The following is a 7,698-nucleotide window of genomic DNA, read 5'->3' as shown; positions in this document are numbered from 1 at the left end:
GGGAGTGCCATAGTTTAGAACACATCAGGCTGTGCTCAGCATTTGCTCTTGATTTTGTGCTCAGGGATCACTCCTGGTAATGTTCAGAGGACCATATAAAGTGCGATAAAGTGTGAAATATCAAAACTGGGTCAGTCATGTGCAAAGCATGTACAATACCCTGTACTATTCAGCCAGTGGAGGAAAGTATTTATAGTGAATTTGGATACAGAATATACTTACAATCCTAAATAGTCACTAAAGATAAAGAACGGGGCAAAGAGATTGTACAGAAGGTTGAGTGTTTTCCTTGAACAAACAAACTAGGTTTGATCCCTGGTACCACATGTTTCCCCCAAGCCTAGCAAGAGCGATCCCTGACCAAAGAATTAGGAGAAAGCCCTGAGCACAGATATGTGTGACCCCAAAACTTAAAAAGAAAAAGAATATATATATTAATATATATATACATATCTCAAGAAAATAAATGTTATTCTGTGTTAGTAAAACCAAGCTCTTAGATGCTTAGAGGCATCAAAATTTCTCTTGGACAATGCCAAACAACTTCATCTGCCTCTGCTTTCTTGTCTCTGAAGTTTTCTAGCTCATGTTACTGGTCCTTCTTTGATCCCACAGTTTCCTTCCATGTTTATGATATAGTGCTCAAGGCCTCAGCTTCATTCTTAATCTAGAACACAGCCTCAGGAAAGATGAGATAGAACCCCATGCAAAACATCAGGTTTAATACCAGGTCCATGAAATACCAAATATGTTACTGCTCAATATATCTTAAGGTGACGAATCTTCAGATCTTTTAGAACTGGAGAAAATTGTCTTTGCAATAGCAAGAAACAGAAAGTCAGCAGTGAGTCCTGAACCTTTTCTGTTGTCATTGACCTCTCTAAATAGGAAGGGAAACTGAAAAGTTCGAGGACATGAAGGACAATCCTAGGACGATGTCTTTTTTTTAGGGTCACACATGTTTGTGCTCTGTGATTACTCCTGGTTCTGTACTCAAGGATCAGTCTAGGCATGTTTGGGGGCCAGGGGATCAAACCAGGGCCAGACATATGCAAGATAAGCTCCTTTCCCCTTCTAGCCCTGTCATAAATTTTATCTAGTGACTAATGGTAAAAGTAGCATTAGTTTCAATTACTGAGGCTTCACCATAACCACTCTCAACCTACTGACGAGGCTTCTTTCTTTTGTAGTTAAATAAATATGTCATCACTCTTTATATTTTCCCAACCAAATATGGTACTCAGTTGAACCACTGCTATTGTTTGTAATAATCATCATATGTTCAGTTTGATTGATTACCTTTCTTATTTACTTCTGTTTAAGTAGATGTTGACATATTCTATGAGAGAAAATAGATAGACCACAGTAAATGTGAAATGATTTTGTCACATGGTAAGCTGACAGTCAGTAATTAAAAATCTTTATTAGATAAATAGCATATTAGCAAAATAGATGCACATGACCAAACATGTACTTTACAATTTAAAATAATAATAACGGGCTGAAGAGACAGTACAGGGATAAGATGTATTTTTTGATATTACCAACCCTGGTTCAAACTCAACACCAACGTACAGTTTCCCTTAGCACAGAGCCAGGAATAAGCATTGAGCACAGTTGTATGTGACCCCCATGATAAATAAAATTATTACAATAAATAATATACAGAAGTACTCAGCTAAGTTCACATTATTTCCCTGAAAGTAAAGTTAAATTTTAAAATCTATAAAAATTTTTAAAATCGATAAAAGACTACATGAGGAGTGATTCATCAAATAAATCTTGAGAATGTCCTTTCTTATATGGTTTTATATAAGATTCAGATCAAATTGCACATGAGCATTAAGAAATACTATTATAAGCCAGAATCTGGAAAAAACCTGAGAGCCCGAGAACAGATGACTGGTTAAAGAAACTTTGGTACATTTACACAATGGAGTACTATGTAGCTGTTAGAAAAGACGAAGTCATGAAATTTACATACAAGTGGTACTACATGGAAAGTATCATGTTAAGCGAAATGACTCAGAAAGAAAGGGATAGACATAGAAAGATTGCATTCATCTGGGCAACATAAAGTAACAACAAAATAGGAAACTAACACCCAAGAATGGCCGATATTAGTACGAGGAATTTCACTCCACGACTTGGAGGTCAACCACACATGCTAGGGGAAAAGGGAGCTCAGATAGAGAAGGGAACACCAAATAACGGTGTTGGGAGGATCCTCCCAGGATGGCAGAAGCATGCTGAAAGTAGACTATAGATCTACATGATTGTCACCCATTGCCTCTTTTGCAAACCACAACACCCAATAATAGAGAGAGAACAAAAGGGAATGCCCTGCCACAGAGGCAGGGTGGGGTGGGGGGGTGGGGGGTGGGAGGGATACTGGAGTCTGTGGTGGTGGGAAATGGGCACTGGTGGAGGGATGGGTATTTGATCATTGTATAATTGAGGCCCAAGCACAAAAAATTGTAAGTCTGCAACTGTACCTCATGATGTCTCACTAATAAAAATTTTAAAAAAAGAAAGCCTCAAACCTCTTCTACATACTAATATGTTTGTTCAAAATTGGGTTCATTATTAAAAAGTAATGTAGCATGATAAAAAAAAAGAAATGCTAGTCTATAAGTAATTCATTCCATGTTTTTAAAGTCAGCATTTATCAAATACAAATGATCTTTATATATATGTCAAATATATTTAATTATATATTTAATTATATATACAATTATATATTTAATACGTCAATATATTTGACAAAAACCTTCAAAAATCACTCAAAGGAATATTTAGTAATAAATTCTCTCATTATTTTATTTTGATTAGGACATATTATAAGGAAAGATGACAAAGAGGTTGAAATATACATTAATGCTTTTAAGAATACTTTTTCTCCAACCTACTGTGTTCTTCACTCTTTTGAAATGTCGTTACATTTATGAATTAAATGTCAATTCTATATTAATCTATATTTGATCATCTTGATTTCAAACTAAATTTTCAACTATCTTGTGTTCTATGCTTCTATATCTGGTGTGTTTCTGAGCTTAGAGATTGTTAAGTCATGATAGAAAAGATGAATACCAAAAAATGTTCTGGAGTATTTACATAGGTCTAAAAAATCAGTTTTAGGGAAAAAAAAAGAACATTGCACCAATTCTCCAGGCAATACTGTAGACAAGAATCCAATAAAAGTTCTGTTGCATGTAGCAAAACTACTATAATTTAATAACTGAATTGTAACAATTTAAGGCAATGTCCCATGTGAATTTCAACTTCCTGACAGAATATTTCAGAGGCATTATCATGATCTGTAAAACTCATATTCTGTTTTTTTTTCCATTTGTTTTACTGTGTTAAACCATTCTGACAGGGTAAGAAGAGCCTCACCCTTCAGAGTAACATCAAGATTCAAGTACAGTTACAGAAGAGAGAGTTCAAAACCCTGGGTACATGTTGTGTAAGCAGGAGAACACAGTTAGTCCTGAGCACCACCAGGAAAGTTCAGGCATATAATTAATTGCCCCTGACCAATGATGAGCATGGATGAAACAAACAACAACAAAAAAAAACTACTCAGGTACAGTGTACAGTATTCAGCCATATAGCAGGTAAGGTACTTGCCTTGCATGCAGCTGACCCAGGTTTGATCCTTAGCACCTCATATAGTTCCTTGAGCTAGGAGTAATCCCAAAAAGTAGAACCAGGAGTAAGCCCCTGAGCACCGTCAGGAGTGTCTCCCCATCTCTCTCTCTCACACACACAAGAAATAAAACAATAATAATAATAATAATAATAATAATAATAATAATAATAAAATTCCAAAAGGTATGTATTTGTTTAAAAATGTAAGTGATTGGAGATGAAGATACAGTGTGGCCTCTGGAGTTATCAAAGCACTCAATGACTATTAGTTTTCTGTTTTAATTCCATATCTTATTTGATTCTTTTTTGTACAGGGTATAACCAATCTCTCTTTTCTTTTTTATTTCTTTGGGGAGGGAAATTTTTTTCCCTCAGTGCTCTAAATCATTCCTGGTTTTGCTCAGTAGATTGTGAAGTGCCATGGATCAAATCTGACCCTCTACATTAAAAGGCATGTACTTGCGTTCTGAGTTATCTTTAGGTCCAAAAGAGATTTCTTTACCATGGTGTTTTTATTTTCATTTCTTTTTCACCCTCTTCCCCTTCCCTACTTAAAAAATACATTCCTGTGATCATTATTGGTTACATATATTTTAGTTGTGGTGCTTGCCAGAGGCAGCATGTCAGTTTGCAAATCTCACACTTGGCTGTGGGGTTCAGGGAGTGTCAAACTGATTAAACTCTCCTGATGGCACATTCACTTAGCCCCCGACACTCTCAGTTTGTAGTGCTCAATCACTTTCTGGTTCGAATATTTTCGAGGTTGCTTACACAAATGCTCAGCACCTTTTATATACTTACTAGCCATACAACTTTAAGGGCGCTCGCTATGGATGCACCCTTTTAATGTGGTGTTCATCCATGGGTGACTATGGTGAGACATATAAGACATTTCTATATCATGAATTTTCCATTTATTTAATAAATAGCTTTTGTTTCTACTATTTAATTTTCTGAAGGATAGCTTTGTTATGTTAAGGCTTGCTTGTAGCTTTTGTTGATGTAGACTTAGAGTAGTTGTACTCTTAAAGTACGGGTTTTTGTGGAGAGAAGATGTGGTTTTGAACAAATGTTCAAGATATTGTGAGGTTCACTGAAACGGCTACTCTACCTGCTCAGGACTCCATTTGCCCTAGTACTGTGTGACCCATAATTGGCTTGTCTGCTCCCAGTCTCCTTCTTTTTCTGTAGCTAACTTTTTTCAAGGCATCAACCCCATGCATATGAACGTGTGTGATAAAAAGATGTAAAGAGACACTTTAACCAGATTTCTAGTAAATTATTTATCTAAATTATCTCCTTTCTTTTCTCTATGCCAGAAATTGCTGTCCTCACAGTAACCCCAAACTGTCATTATAACCTTTGTGTAGTGAGAATCTCAGCAGTCTGAAGGTACTTCAAGGCAAAAACACAGCAAAAAAAAAATAACTTGAAAAGTAAAAAAAGCAGCTTGAATGTGTACATTTATTTCATTGTGTTTCCTACCTCTCCAGGACCACAGCTTTAGGTAAGCTGTTGTATGCTCCCTGAATAGATGGACTTTTTAATACATATATTATGGAAGTATGTAATTTTTTATGATTTATAAATACTAAAGTTTTTCATGATCAAGATAACTATCATGACCATCCTGTTGTTCGTCGATTGCCTCGAGCAGGCCCTAGTAACTTCTTCTTCGTTCTAGCCCTGAGACTTTTTAAAAAGTGCCATATTCAAGGCCCTTTCAGGGATAAGAGAATGAGACCCATCATTGTTACTGGTATTTGGCATATTGGGTACGCCACAAGGAGTTTGCAAGACTCTGCCATGTGAACAGGTTACTTTCAGTTACTGCCAGTTTGTCCAAAGTAAGAATGAGATAAAAAGTTGTCACGTGGCTGCAAATGTGGCCACGCACTTCCAGGAGCTGAGATTTATAGTCTCTGGGTCTTGGCCATTGATGGGATTACACGGCACCAGAGGGCCAGTTGGTGGATGTGACCCCTGCCTACTGGAATATGGAGGATGCTCAGCCCTGATCCAAGCAGGTTTGGAGATCTCAGCTCCAGGACACACATGCCTTTGTTCCTCTGCTGGTACCTTCATGCGTGTGGAGAGTGGTCTCAGCATGGTGGTGGCTGGTTCTGGAGGTCTTCGGCTGCCAGAGCCCTGGTCGGGGCGTAGAGGGAAACTCAACCCACTCCGCTCCAAGGGGCCCCGGCAAGGACAGCCAGGCGCGGGGGAAGGAGTTTTTCAAAACTCTTGAAATTTATTAACTTATATTTTTGTAGATGAGGAAATAAAAAATGACAAGTAAGCAGGGCCAAAGGGAAACCAAATACCTCCAAACAAGCCTTTTTTAAAAGTCCCATAATTAAATAATATAAGAAACACAGTGACCTAGGTCTTTGGACAAAGTTAAAAAATTGCTCTTCTAAGCATTCCTTTTCATTAGATTCATTTCTCAAATGTAAAACTAACCTAGGATATAGAATAAACAGAAAGTGGTAACTTTTATGAGCTTGTATTTTATCTAAAATCTTTAAGAGAGAGTTTTAAAGTAGTAAAATATATGTCAAATATAATTATATTTTAACCTATAATGTTCATACTAAATGACTATTATGACTTGCATGTTTTGTTGTACATATGCATCTTTCTTTGACAGCCATACATACTTAAAGAGTATCACTGTCACTGTATCACTGTCATCCCGTTGTTCATTGATTTCCTCCAGCAGACACCAGTAACATCTCCATTTGTCCTAGCCCTGTGATTTTAGCAAGTTCCACATTGGAGGCTCCTTCAGGGTCAGGGAATGAGACCCATCATTGTTACTGAGTTTTGGCATATCAAATATGCCATGGGTAGCTTGCCAGATTCTGCCCTGTGGGCAGGATACACTCAGTAGCCTGTCAGGTTCTCCAAGAGTAAGAACTAGACAATAAGAGGATGCAGCTGTGCGCTTCCGGGAGCTGGGTTTTATAGTCCCTGGTTCTTGGCAGTTGATGGGATAATATGGTGTTGGAGGCAGTTGGTGGGCCTAGCTACTGGAAGGTGGCAGATATGGGTGGAGGAGGCCCAGTCCCTCTGAGCAGGCTTGGAGATTTCAGCCCCGGGTCCCACACACCTAGATTCCTCTGCTGGATCTTTCATGCATGAGGCTCGTCTGAACCTGTGGAGAGTGGTCTTAAGCTTGGCTTTGGCTGGTTCTGGAGTTCTTCAGCTGACGGAGGTCTGCTCAGGGTGGGGAGGGGAAACTCGACCAGTCCCCCTACAAGGGGCCCCGGTGAGGACAGCCAGGTAAGAGGGTAGGAGACTCTGCACTATTCTCTTCCAGAGGCTGGATCTTATAGTCACTGGATCTTGGCTGTTGATGGAATAACATGGCACCAAGCCCGGGAGAGGAACCCAGGCGTGCAGAACCTGGGGCTGAGATCTCCAATCCTTCTCAGATTGGGATTGGGCTTCCTCCACCCATACCTCCCATCTTTCAGTAGCTAGGCGTTACACCCACCAGCTGTCCCCAGAGCCACATTATCCCGTCAACAGCCAAGAACCAGGGACTATAAAACCCAGCTCCCAGAAGAAAACAACACAGAGTCTCCTGTCCCCGTACTTGACTGTCCTCATCGAGGCTCCTTGGAGGGGGGAGGATTGAGTTTCCCTTTCTGCCCCAGCAGAGCCCTGGCAGCTGAAGACTTCTTGAACCAGTCAAAGAGTATTCACATTTTTAATTCACTTTCATCTTTAATCCGAACTTTCTGCTTCATGACTTACTAAACGAAATATTTATTTATAATTAATTTTATTTGGTCCATGACAGTGATTTTGAGAAGGCGGTCCTGGGGACCACTCCTCATGCTATTTTGGTTCTTCCAGGTATATTTTGTGTGGGGTGCTTACCAGAGACACTGTCAAGATACTCTCCAGGGACACATGGTGTCCGAGATAGAATTCGGAGACATAACTCACATTCTATGCAAGCACTGATTATGATTATCAACCATTTGTGATAACCCCCTCCACCTTCCCTCTCACTCCACACACATCACATTCATGGTCATG

This window comes from Sorex fumeus, unplaced genomic scaffold (genome assembly GCF_029834395.1).
Source record: "Sorex fumeus unplaced genomic scaffold, SorFum_2.1 ptg000034l, whole genome shotgun sequence".
In the NCBI taxonomy this organism is placed as follows: domain Eukaryota; kingdom Metazoa; phylum Chordata; class Mammalia; order Eulipotyphla; family Soricidae; genus Sorex; species Sorex fumeus.
Note: the sequence above shows the minus strand (reverse complement) of the source record.